General features: G+C 47.1%; 1 pseudogene; it reads left to right on the top strand.

Moving 5' to 3' along the window:
* The first annotated feature begins 228 nt into the window (after positions 1-228).
* On the top strand, positions 229-8,285 carry LOC119273047 (annotated as a pseudogene).
* Positions 8,286-13,783: the final 5,498 nt, after the last annotated feature.

The raw sequence follows: 13,783 nt of genomic DNA, 5'->3' as shown, positions 1-13,783 counted from the left end.
TCTCTTCCAGGCCGCTCCGGCGATGCGCGCCTTGCCCCGAGCAAGACCACTCGGGCCGGTTGCCTTGCCGGCCGCCGCTCGCTCCGGATGTGGACGCCCGCAACCCCGCTTCCATGGATCTGGTGCCCAAGACACGTACGGCGTCCGCATCGGCCGCCGCAGTCCACACCCCCACGGAGCCCATAGCAGCTCCTCCCTGATCCGCGGTCGCCGCCGGCCACCATTCTCATGGCGAGAGACCACTCCAAGCCCCACCACCTTGTCTGGGAGCACCGGAATGCCTCCCTGAGCACCCCTACTGGAGTTTTTGGACCCGGACGTCCAAAATTGGCCACGCCGCGGTCGTCTTCTTCAGGTCCGACCACCAACGTGCCTCGATCTCCTGCTCCGGTGAATCCCTGTGCCTCGCAGCTAGTCCCTAGGCTTCGACGCGTCCTCTTGATGCCTTTGCCGCCAACACCGACAAGCTGCGAGTCCCCAAGCCGTCTTCCTCGCCTCACCATGCTTCGTCGGCCGCTGCCGCTAACGAGGACGTTGCTCCAGTGCTACCTCCCCGCGTCCGAGCACGCATACGTGCTGAAGGTGAGCACCGTGCCCCTTTCCCTCGCCATGGCATGCTGTGCCTTCGTCAGTGACTAGAGGATGAACGCACGGAAGGTGCTCGATGGAATGCCTGATAGAAAGAATGTTGTCAAGAAGATGACCCTCTAGTCATTGACAGGTGGGGCCCAAGTCTCATTTGCCACATCAGTCGGTCAAAGTTTTTGGTCTTCGCCACGTCAGCCCGACAAGTGGGGCCAACCTGTCAGTTTCACTGTTTCCGTGAGCTTATCGGAGAATTAGTGCTCGGAGTTATATGTTAGGCGCAGAGTTGGTGGTTTTTTGTGCCCTGACTCAAATGTAGTACCAAGTTGTTACCCTAGCCCATAATGTGGTGGTTTTGGATAAATAACTCCTCTACTACGGAGATAGAAAAAGCACGTTGCGGTATTAAGAACTATTCCCTCCGTACCTTGAAGAAGATGATGATCCGATGCTCGTCGAGCGCTAGCGGAGACGCCTCATGCAGCGGCGAAGAGTCGATGGAGAGCGGTCCAGCGCACCCACGATCCAGCGCCTACGATCGTGCGTGCGAAGAGTCGGATGCTCGTGCGTGCCTACGATCCAGCGCACCCACGCGGAATAGGTTCTTGGGGAGGCATCAGCCACACAAGGACACAAGGTACACACCCAAGAACGTCGTCCAGGCAGGACTTCATGGTGCTGGCCGCGAGCTCTCCACGCACTGGCGGCGGGGTTGGGATGCCTCCCGAGCTGCCATCCAGCCGATGGGTCGCTGCATGTTGCCTTCCTCGTTGTCTCCAGAAGAGGTAGAATCCAGGATTCGAGGCGCCGCGGGGCATCCCGAAGACCGAAGTTGTGCCATCCAGCGTGCATCGGGACACAAGGCGGGCGGCGCGCCGGGCCGCTGACCAGCGATGCGGCGGTAAGCCTAGCAAGGTGGCAGGGCATCCCGGAGCTGTAGTCCAGCCTGCAGCGGAACACAAGGCGGGTGGTGAGTCGGAGTCGTCGGTTAGCGATGCAGCGGGCAGCCCTCCCAGCTCTCCGGGAGGTGCTACTACTTGTGCATGTGCGCTGGGAGGAAGGGCCGGGCAGTGGCTGAGCCTTTATAGAGCGGCACAGCGGTGGAACGATTTGACGGGAGGTTTCTAGAGAATGCAACATAGACGGTTTAGCGACACACGTCGACACATTATCTGACAAACCCATCGAACAGCGGCGCCAGGGCCGGCCCTGGGGAGGGGCAGGGGGGCGGCCTCCCCGGGCCCCCAAAATTCAGGGGCCCCCTATGGCCCATGCTGCAGACGCGCGTAGGGAGCAGCAGGTCGATCGATCGATTTGTTTCCTCGGAAAAGCTAGCGAGCGAGGCAGCCAGCGGTTCATTCACATAAAAAAGGAGAGGGATCACGTGAAAAAAGGATCAGCGATTGATCCGATTCTGACGGTTCCCTTCCTATTCTGTTCCATCACGCAGACGCAGCCCTAGGCCGCCGACGCTCGATGCCGTACATGTATTCCAGCCTCTCAGTCGTCCCCTGGTAATTTCCTTAATAATCCGGTTATGTACGCGGCAGATTTCAATTCTGGGGATCCATCATCACGCCCCTTTGGCCTTTGCTCAGTTGATCTTCTCTCAATCCTCTGCAGACTCCAAGCGCTACACTGCTGCTGTGCTTTATAGGCAAACGCACTGAAGTTCGATCGTCAGGATTCAGGAACCGAGGTATATATTCATATAATGTTGATACAATAAATTCTATGGTTGCATAGCCGGCACCGTTCAACGATTGATCATTGATGCAACAAACTGTTTTGTTTTCAGCATTGTGTGTGTTAATCATGTCGTCTAGCAACTGGACAAATTCATCTGGTAGCCATAAAAGAAAAAGGAAGAAGGAAGTGGATAAATTGATACAATCAGAGCGCACACATATTCACAATTTTTTCAAGAAGAGTGATATTGGTGCTTCCACTGCTTTGATAAACCCAGATGACTAGTAGGTGATCGTTGCCATTCGGGAAGAGCAACAGACTAATGGGAATTCGGAAGAAGAAAATGTCGAGACCAACATCAGCGAGAACAAAGTAAGTTGCTCGGTAATTCATCAGATGCATAGGCACAATTTGCTACTGTTGATGAAATTTTCGGGCATATGAGAGAAGTACTCATCGGCCGAAAGAAGCTTTTCGAAGTTATACCAATATATCTGCTTATTGCATCTTATTTACTGTCCCTGTGACGGCCACATCGGCCAAAAAAAGCTTTTCGAAGTTGAAATAATTGAAGAATTATTTGAGATCAACAATAACTCAAGAGAGATTAAATGGTTTGGCTACATTATGCATGGAGAAGAAATTAATGGATGAGATTGACATCGACCCCATCATAAGTGACTTTGCATCAAGGAGTGTTAGAAGATTTTTTTTAAGGTAATTTCAGAGTATAAATTACTGGATAATCATACTGATTTTGGATGCATTTAAATGTTAACTGTTATTTGTAACGCTATATATAAGTATATTCATTGATGTTACTATGATGTGTATATTAAGGGCCCCGAGTTTTAGGTTCGCCCCGGGCCCCCAAAAACTCAGGACCGGCCCTGAGCGGCGCCCAGAACAAGCAAAACCTTTCAGCCCAAGACACGTACAGAACACATAGTCAAATTCACTGCATGCACCATGCACAAACACATGCATGCAATCATCCAGAGAAAAAGCTGGATGATAGTAGTCAAATCGAACCCATAAATTGCACGTGAACCGATGAGCTACAAAGAGTATGTTGGATATCTCATCCTAAACTTCTAAAGCCACCAAAATTGTACCCTACCATATCCCCCGGTAAATAAGGTGTCGCGTTTCCATTGATCTGTTTTTCACTGATAGAAAAAAGTTAAAAAAATCCAGGTAAAATAAATCTGGCCAGGTTTAGTATATTGGGGGTTATGAGCGCCCCCCTACAATGAAACCGCCCTAATGCAGGTAACCGGTGGTGGTGGGTGTTGATAGCAGCGAGTGAAAGGAAATACTATTAAATAAAAGGAAAGTCTTGACTCTTGAGAGAGCCCTACAAGAGCAACATCTCCCACTAGGTATTGCTAGTCAGATACGGGACAGAGGAGAGGTATAGTGATGGAAGGCTGAACGATAGCATTAACTTCTGATTAATTAAGAATTCTTGGGGCATCCGGTGAGGGACGGGTGATACATACATTCGCCTTGAGCGGAGATATGAAAAAGATGAAGGGTTATGTATGTCGCATTCTAATGTTGGATCCGCTGAACGCGGTGTATCCTGTAATGCTTGAGTATTAGTCCTAGCTAGCGGATCCTATCAACTATATATGGGGGTTAAATCTCCTAGCTAATTTGTTGTCATGTGAGATATAATTTCATTTGCTGTCATATTATATACTATTTATTATTATTCCGCCCCGTATATAGAAGAGCATGCATGTGTAAAGCATACGTGCGCCCAAACCTGAAGAATTGGCAATTTAACATTGAAATGGAACTGAAAACATTGAGAATGACAAAACTTCATAGATGCCATACCAGCTTGCCACTAAGTCGGATATATATGATGTGCACCAATAAGTCAGCTTGCCACTAAGTGTACTATATTTAGTTTAGAAATCCATAGTAATAAAGCAAGATCAAGTATTTATGTTCTTACCACATTCAAACAGTATAACTAGGCTATATCGGGGGCGGCCAGGCGAACACCACACCCGCGTTGCGGGAGCCCAGCATCGTTGCGAGATGGATTGGACCGACGCCTGAGGAGACCGGAGGTGGCCGCCTTTTTCGGGTTGGACTTGGTCACGCTTTCTCCACACCACACCTCCTTCCCCTCGTCTCTCTGCCGCCAGCCTCATCCTCACCGTGCGGCCTCGTCTGCTTCGCCCATGGATCTCTGTCTGGATCTGTGTGACCTTTGCCCCAAGACCTCCCCATACCTCTCCTCTTCTCTTCCGCTTGCTGCCGCCCGCCGCTGGCTCGGATCCACTGTCTGCGGCCGTCCCGCCGTGTCGGCGCCCCGGCGTCGTGAAGTCTTCGTCCAGCCATACGTCCTGGTAGGCGCCGATCTCGTCCACAAGATGTCATCTTCTTCACCGCCTTTGATCTACGATGGGTGTGGATGGTCGCTGCATGATGGGCCGCTTCTTCATCCACATGCGCTACTTTGTGCTGGAGACCCACCCAGCTGCAGTCGTATTTCAAGCATAAGCCTCCGCACAAGATGCCCAAGCTCCCCATGAAGTCCCTCCATATCGATGGCAACTGCAGGGTTGAGCAGTGGCGGATCTTCTGGGCAGGCTTAAACAAGCTTGAGTCTGCCCTCCATCGATGCCAAATTTTTTTAGTACTAGTTTCAAACTTCCAGGCCTAGCCCAGCCACTCAATAGTCCTTTCCAGCACATCAATTCCCAAAGCAGAGAAACGTGCGCACGCTCCTTCCTCCATCTCGTGCAGTCGCTCGCTTGTCCCACCTGAGCCGCTCCCTTCTGCGCAGGTGCCCTAGCCGCCGCCGGTCGCCGGACCCCTCCTTCGCGCCGCCGCCGGTCGCCGGACCTCTCCTTTTCGCCGCCGGTCGCCGGACCCCTCCTTCGCGCCGCCGCCGGTCGCTGGACCTCTCCTTTGCGCCGCCGCCGGCCCACCTCCTCAAGTCGGCGCCCGGACTGCTCTCCCCTAATCTGGTCACTTTCCCCTCCCCAAAACGGCGCCTGCATCTCCATCTGACCCGTGCCCTCCCCAATGTGGCCGTGGAATAGAGGAGGGGGCAAAGTTGGTTGCTGGGTGCCTGGGCCATCCGAGCTGCTGCGCCATCCGGCTATTGCTCGCTGCTCTACTCGACAGCTCCTGAACGGCTGAACCTGAAGGTTGTATTCTGTAGTCTATAGTTCTATACTCTGTAGCTAGCTATTTGGGTTCCTATTTGGCTACTAATTCATGCTAATGAACTAATGGTAGCTAGCTGTTAATAGTGGTTAGTTAAACTGTTCAAGTACTAGAGAAGATAACCAATATAGCTAGCTGTGTATATAAGATTAACCCAGTACTAATCATCATTCTTGTTTGTAGAAATGAAGAGAAAAAAACTTCGCACAGCTAGTTTGCAAGCAATTCAAATGCTCCCCTTGTTGTTTCTGAACCCAATGCTCCTGCAGATGTTGTTGTTGTTCAACCAGCCCCTCTTGAGAACATAATTCATCCTACTCCAACAAATGAGAGCATTAATCCCTCAACCGATGTCGATGAGAGCACTATTCCCCATGCAAATGAGAGTACCAATCCCCCAACTAATGAGAGCACAAACCAACTAATTCCATCCAAGTCAGATTTTTGGTGATCCGGCTGATCGAATACCAATAGAAGATTATGCCCCTGAAATTCGAAGTGAAGTGAGGAGAGCTTATTTGTTGAAACAAAGAAACAAAGCTATCAGGCATAAATTTGAAGTGGGATTGGACGGTAAAATTTGGAGATCCTTTCAACCACAATGGCTAGATAAGTTTGATTGGTTAGAATATAGTGTGAAAAAGGAGGCTGCCTTTTGTTTCCCTTGTTTTCTTTTCAAGAATCCATCACAAGCAGCTAGATTTGGCAATGATGTATTTACAGTAGATGGTTACAAGCGTTGGAAAACTGCTTTGGGAAATTATAAGAAACATGTTGGTGGTCCATCTAGTTACCACAACATTGTTGTGTGCTTATGTGTTGATTTCAACAATCAAAGGGCCAATGTGGCTACCAGAATGCGAGTTTACAATAAAGAGGCTGATATAAAATATGAAATCCTCTTGACTGCATCATTGGATTGTGCAAGGTATCTCATAGCTCAAGGGGAAGCTTTTCGTGGACATGATGAATCTTCCAATTCCACCAACAAAGGCAATTTCAGGGAGTTCTTGGACTAGTATAAGGACAAGAATAAGGATGTGAAAGATGCATTTGATAAGGGGCAAGGCAATGCACTTATGATATGTCTAGATATTCAAAAAGACCTTGCTACATGTTGTGCATTGGAGGTAACCGAAGTCATCAAGGATGAGCTTGGAGATAAGAAATTCTCGATACTTATTGATGAGGCTGGAGATTGCTCAATAAAGGAGGAAATGGCAATAATTTTGAGGTAATGCATATGAATTTCTGTCTTTAACTTGTAGCTTCCCAAACTTGCATAGTCATTGTTCATTTCTATCTTTTAATTTGTATCTTCCCAAATGTGCAGATTTTTAGATGATCACAGAGAACTTCAAGAGAGATTTCTTGCTATTAAGCACATCACAGATTGTACATCTGCCGGAATTAAAGAAGCATTGGTTCATGTGTTGGAGTACCATGGCCTGCCTATTAATAGGCTACGTGGACAGGGTTACGACGGGGCTTCAAATACGAGAGGTGAATTCAACGGTTTGCAAAAGCTAATTCGTGATGAGAGTCCATATGCTTTCTTTGTTCACTGCTTTGCCCATCAGTTGCAGTTAGTGGTTGTCATAGTGGCTCAGTGTTGTCCAGTTATTGCTGATTTTTTCAACTACCTTCCCTTGATAGTGACTCAGGTGGGTTCATCTTGCAAAAGGAAGGATGCATTGCTTGCAAAACATCAAGACAACTTGATAGAAATGATGGAAAATTGTAAGATATCATCTAGAACTGGGTTACATCAAGAAACTAACCAAGCTAGACCAGGAGCTACTCGTTGGGGCTCACATCTTGGAACCTTGCTTTGTATGTACACAATGTGGAATGCAGTGGTGGATGTGCTTGCAATTGTGGTTGACGATGCCCGGGAACACACTTCTCAAGGTGGAGCTTCAGGTTTGATCATACAGATGGAATGCTTCCAGTTTGTGTTCATCATGCTATTCTTAATAAACTTGTTGAGCATCACTAATTTGCTATCACAAGCTTTGCAAAGAAAGAAACAAGATGTTGTTAAAGCCATGCGTTTGATCTTGGATGTGAAAGAAGCTTTGCAAAATATGAGGGACAATGGGTATGAGTCATTATGCGACCAAGCAAACAACTTCTGTGAGGAACATGGCATTGAGGTGCCAAATATGGATGATCTTGTAGGAGCTATGGGGCAATCTGTTCGCAGCAAGAAAAAGGTGACTCGACATCATTATTTCAAGGTTAGCATATTCAATGTTGCTCTTGATGCAACTCTCACCGAGATGAATCACCGATTCAATGAAGTTAACACCGAGTTAGTGGATTGCATGTCTTGCCTTACTCCAACAAACAACTTCTCAATGTTTAATGTTGAAAAACTTATTCGACTTGCTGAAATTTATGCTGAGGATTTTACACAAGCTGAACGGTTGTTGCTAAGAACTCAACTTCCTACATTCCTTACCAATATTAGGAGAAGTGATGAATTTGATGGATGTTCGGATGTTTCCACCCTTGCTCGGTTGATGGTTCAAACAACAAAACACAGAACTTTCCAATTGGTATATCGCCTCATCGAGTTGACATTGATTGTTCCAGTGGCAATTTCCTCGGTTGAGTGAATACTTTCAGCAATGAAGATCACTAAAACTGATTTGCGCAATAAGATATCAGACGATTGGCTCAATGATTTAATGGTGTGCTATTGCGAGAAAAGGATATTCAAAAGTATCCCCGATGATCAAATTATGATACGATTCCAGAAAATGAAAGATCGCAATGGACACTTGCCTCGTGAGTACAATGTGATCCATGTATGAGAACAAAGTTTGGACTTTGGTTGACTTGCCCGATGATCGGCAAGCAATTGAGAATAAATGGATCTTCAAGAGGAAGACGGACGCTGATAGTAGTGTTACTATCTACAAAGCTAGAATTGACGCAAAAGGTTTTCGACAAGTTCAAGGTGTTGACTACGATGAGAGCTTCTCACTCGTATCTATGCTTGAGTCTGTCCGAATCATGTTAGTAATTGCCGCATTTTATGAAATCTGGCAAATGGATAAACAAAACTGCATTCCTTAATGGATTTATTAAAGAAGAGTTGTATATGATGCAACTAGAAGGTTTTTGTCAATCCTAAAAGTGCTAACAAAATGTGCAAGCTCCAAAAATCCATCTGTGGACTGGTGCAAGCATCTCGGAGTTGGAATATACGCTTTGATGAGTTGATCAAAGCATATAGTTTTATACAGACTTGCGGTGAAGTCTGTATTTACAAGAAAGTGAGTGGGAGCACTACAGCATTTCTGATAAGTATATGTGAATGACATATTGTTGATCGGAAATAATGTAGAATTATTCTGTAAAGCATAAAGGAGTGTTTGAAAGGAGTTTTTTCACAGAAAGACTTCGGTGAAGCTGCTTACATATTGAGCATCAAGATCTATAGAGATAGATCAAGACGCTTGATAAGTTTTTTCAATGAGTACATACCTTGACAAGATTTTGAAGTAGTTCAAAATGGAGCAGCCAAAGAAAGAGTTCTTGCCTGTATTACAAGGTGTGAAGTTGAGTAAGACTCAAAGCCCGACCACGGCAGTGAAGGAAATATGCCCTAGAGGCAATAATAAAGTTATTATTTATTTCCTTATATCATGATAAATGTTTATTATTCATGCTAGAATTGTATTAACCGGAAACATAATATATGTGTGAATACATAGACAAACAGAGTGTCACTAGTATGCCTCTACTTAAATAGATCGTTAATCAAAGATGGTTATGTTTCCTAACCATGGACAAAAGAGTTTTTATTTGATTAACGAGGTCACATCATTAGTTGAATGATCTGATTGACATGACCCATTCCATTAGCTTAGCACCCGATCGTTTAGTATGTTGCTATTGCTTTCTTCATGACTTATACATGTTCCTATGACTATGAGATTATGCAACTTCCGTTTGCCGGAGGAACACTTTGGGTGCTACCAAACGTCACAACGTAAATGGGTGATTATAAAGGAGCATTACAGGTGTCTCCAAAGGTAGATGTTGGGTTGGCGTATTTCGAGATTAGGATTTGTCACTCCGATTGTCGGAGAGGTATCTCTGGGCCCTCTCGGTAATGCACATCACCTACGCCTTGCAAGCATTGCAACTAATATGTTAGTTGTGAGATGATGTATTACGGAACGAGTAAAGAGACTTGCCGATAACGAGATTGAACTAGGTATTGGGATACCGACGATCGAATTTCGGGCAAGTAACATACCGATGACAAAAGGAACAACGTATGTTGTTATGCGGTCTGACCGATAAAAGATCTTCGTAGAATATGTAGGAGCCAATATGGGCATCCAGGTCCCGCTATTGGTTATTGACTGGAGACGTGTCTCGGTCATGTCTACATTGTTCTCGAACCGTAGGGTCCGCACGCTTAAGGTTTCGATGACAGTTATATTATGAGTTTATGAGTTTTGATGTACCGAAGGAGTTCGGAGTCCCGGATGAGATCGGGGACATGACAAGGAGTCTCGAAATGGTCGAGACGTAAAGATCGATATATTGGACGACTATATTCGGACATCGGAAAGGTTCCGAGTGATTCGGGTATTTTTCGGAGTACCGGGTAGTTCCGGGAGAAGTAATGGGCCTTGATGGGCTTTAGTGGGAAGAGGAAAAAGGCTGCTGCGCCCCCCCTCCCCTCTAGTCCGAATTGGACTAGGGAAAAGGGGGCCGGCCACCTTTCCTACTCCTCCACTTCCTTCTCCCTTCCTCCCCTCTTGATGGACTCCTACTAGGACTTGGAGTCCTAGTAGGACTCCCATCCTGGCCGCACCAATAGCCTTGGCCGGCCTCCTCCTCCTCCATCCTTTATATACTGAGGCAGGGGGCACCCCATAGACACACAAGTTGATCATTGAGATCGTTCCTTAGCCGTGTGCGGTGCCCCCTGCCACCATATTCCACCTCGATTATATCGTTGCAGTTCTTAGGCGAAGCCCTGCATCGGTAGAACATCAAGATCGTCACCACGCCGTCGTGCTGACGGAACTCCTCCCCGAAGCTTTGCTGGATCGGAGCCCGGGGAACGTCATCGAGCTGTACGTGTGCTAAGAACTCGGAGGTGCCGGAGTAACGGTGCTTGGATCGGTCGGATCGGGAAGACGTGCGACTACTTCCTCTACGTTGTGTCAACGCTTCCGCAGTCGGTCTACAAGGGTACGTAGATCAGACTCTCCCCCTCGTTGCTATGTATCACTATGATCTTGCGTGTGCGTAGGAATTTTTTTGAAATTACTACGTTCCCCTTCAGTGGCATCCGAGCCTAGGTTTTATGGTTTGATGTTATATGCACGAGTAGAACACAAGTGAGTTGTGGGTGATATAAGTCATACTGCCTACCAGCATGTCATACTTTGGTTCGGCGGTATTGTTGGATGAAGCGGCCCGGATCGACATTACGCGTACGCTTACGCGAGACCGGTTCTCCCGACGTGCTTTGCACAAAGGTGGCTTGCGGGTGATTGTTTCTCCAACTTTAGTTGAACCAAGTGTGGCTACGCCCGGTCCTTGCGAAGGTTAAAACGGAGTCTATTTGACAAACTATCGTTGTGGTTTTGATGCGTAGGTGAGATTGGTTCTTGCTTAAGCCCATAGCAGCCACGTAAAATTTGCAACAACAAAGTAGAGGACGTCTAACTTGTTTTTGCAGGGCATGTTGTGATGTGATATGGTCAAAACGTGATGAGCACTGGTAGAAAAAGAGGCTTCCGTCCAGCCCCATTAGTCGCGAAACTGTAGGAACCGCGACTAATGAAGTCTTTAGTCGCGGTTCGGCAGACGAACCGCGACCAAAGGCTTGGGCCAGGGCGCTCGGTGGCCAGCTGGTGCACGTGAGGGGCTTTAGTCGCGGTTGGCCTGGCCAACCGCGACTAAAGGTGCCCAAAGGCCTCTAGTCGTGGTTGGCCTGGCCAACCGCGACTAAAGCTCCTCCCCTATATATACCAGTTCAGCGCACTCACTTAGCCATTTGGTGCCACTTCTCTTCACAATGGGGTGTAGGTTTGCTTTTGGTTCCTCTTATGCACACAAGGTGTTTGATGAAATGCCCAACAACGTGAAACAAACATGATATGAAGTGTTGGAGCCACACTTGAGGTTCCTCCTCGATCGCGGTTAGCAACTTGAACCTTTCATGCATGTGTGTCATTGATAAAATATGCATGTATGTTGTTCATTGTTTAATTTCTATTGTTTATAGCTAGTTACTTTAACAAATGCATGATGGTTAATTATATATTTTATATTATAATAATGCAGATGAATCGGCAATGGATGTACGGTAACCGACTCTCCCGCGAGTTCACTACGGGTTTGAAAGATTTCCTCGTAGTGGCTAATGCGAACAAGCAGAAGGGTTTTGTTATCTGTCCATGTGTTGACTGTAAGAATCAGAAGGGTTACTCTTCCTCAAGAGAAGTTCACCTGCACCTGCTTCGGCACGGTTTCATGCCAAGCTATAATTGTTGGACCAAGCATGGAGAAAGAGGGGTTATAATGGAAGAAGATGAAGAAGGGGATGATTTCATCGATGAAAGCTATCTTGCTCATTTCGGTGATACTTTCATGGAGGATGCTGAAGGTGAAGGGGAAGGTGAAGGGGCAGGTGAAGGGGAAGGTGAAGGGGAAGGTGAAGGTGAAGGTGAAGAAGAGGCACGTGATGAGACCGTTGATGATCTTGGTCGGACCATTGCTGATGCACGGAGACGCTGCGAAACTGAAAAGGAGAGGGAGAATTTGGATCGCATGTTAGAGGATCACGGAAAGTCGTTGTACCCTGGATGCGATGATGGTCTGAAAAAGCTGGGCTGCACACTGGATTTGCTGAAATGGAAGGCACAGGCAGGTGTAGCTGACTCGGCATTTGAAAACTTGCTGAAAATGTTGAAGAATATGTTTCCAAAGAATAACGAGTTGCCCGCCAGTACGTACGAAGCAAAGAAGGTTGTCTGCCCTCTAGGTTTAGAGGTTCTGAAGATACATGCATGCATCAACGACTGCATCCTCTACCGCGGTGAATACGAGAATTTGAATGAATGCCCGGTATGCACTGCATTGCGTTATAAGATCAGAGGCGATGACCCTGGTGACGATGTTGAGGGCGGGAAACCCAGGAAGAGGGTTCCCGCCAAGGTGATGTGGTATGCTCCTATAATACCACGGTTGAAACATCTGTTCAGGAACAAAGAGCATGCCAAGTTGTTGCGATGGCACAAAGAGGACCGTAAGTCGGACGGGGAGTTGAGACACACCGCAGATGGAACGCAATGGAGAAAGATCGATAGAGAGTTCAAAGATTTTGCAGCTGACGCAAGGAACATAAGATTTGGTCTAAGTACAGATGGCATGAATCCTTTTGGCGAGCAGAGCTCCAGCCATAGCACCTGGCCCGTGACTCTATGCATCTACAACCTTCCTCCTTGGTTGTGCATGAAGCGGAAGTTCATTATGATGCCAGTGCTCATCCAAGGTCCGAAGCATCCCGGCAACGACATCGATGTGTACCTAAGGCCATTAGTTGATGAACTTTTACAGCTGTGGAGCAGACCTGGTGTCCGTGTGTGGGATGAGCACAAAAAAAGGAAGCATCGCCAAGGGCTATGGAAATGAGGAGGTAATTGAGTTTTGTGTTGACTTTGTTCCTGACCTTAAGCCGATTGGTCTTCCTCGATCGCGGCACGAGGGGAGACTAAGTGGAAAAGGCACGATCGGAAGGAAATCAACGACATGTATGGACGGCCATTCTCTGACTGAAGCACACCACACTGTACTAACCAATTCCAGCTTGGTGGCTCCGTACTTTGAGAAACACAAGAATATTTTACGCTCGGACAACCCGGGGAAGCCTGAATCCTGGATTAGGAAGGCCCACATGGAGACTTTTGGCAGTTGGTTGAGAAAACATTTAATGAATGACAATGATGTTGTAGATCAGCTGTACATGTTGGCCAAGACACCATCTTCGACTATAACGACTTTCCAAGGGTACGAGATAAATGGGAATACATTTTACACGATCGCCCAAGATAAAAAGAGCACCAACCAAAACAGTGGTGTCCGCTTTGATGCAGCAACCGAGAATGGGCAAAAGGTCACATATTATGGTTACATAGAGGAGATATGGGAACTTGACTATGGACCCTCCTTTAAGGTCCCTTTGTTCCGGTGCAAATGGTTCAAGCTAACAGGAGGTGGGGTAAAGGTGGACCAGCAATACGGAATGACAATGGTGGATTTCAACAATCTTGGTTAC

This window comes from Triticum dicoccoides, chromosome 3A, assembly GCF_002162155.2.
Source record: "Triticum dicoccoides isolate Atlit2015 ecotype Zavitan chromosome 3A, WEW_v2.0, whole genome shotgun sequence".
NCBI classification, from domain to species: Eukaryota; Viridiplantae; Streptophyta; class Magnoliopsida; order Poales; family Poaceae; genus Triticum; species Triticum dicoccoides.
The sequence above is the reverse complement of the archived record's forward strand: the minus strand, read 5'-3'. Positions and strand labels throughout refer to the sequence as shown.